Raw genomic sequence first — 308 nt, 5'->3', positions numbered from 1 at the left:
TGAGCCTTGCTGATCTGCAAAACAATGAGGTTGCCTTTAGAAAATTTAAGTTAATGACCAAGGATGTTCAGGGCAAAAACTGCCTGACCAACTTCCACGGCATGGACCTTACGTGGGACAAGATGTGCCCCATGGTCAAGAAATGGCAGACCATGATTGAAGCTCATGTTGATGTCAAGACTGTTGATGGGTATCTACTTCGTCTGTTCTGTGTTGGTTTTACGAAAACACGCAATAATCCGATTCGGAAGACCTCTTATGCTCAGCACCAGCAGGTCCGCCAAATCCGAAAGAAAATGATGGAAATC

This window comes from Echinops telfairi, unplaced genomic scaffold (genome assembly GCF_000313985.2).
Source record: "Echinops telfairi isolate 266 unplaced genomic scaffold, ASM31398v2 ScPeMD7_7467;HRSCAF=8505_1, whole genome shotgun sequence".
NCBI classification, from domain to species: Eukaryota; Metazoa; Chordata; class Mammalia; order Afrosoricida; family Tenrecidae; genus Echinops; species Echinops telfairi.
Note: the sequence above shows the minus strand (reverse complement) of the source record.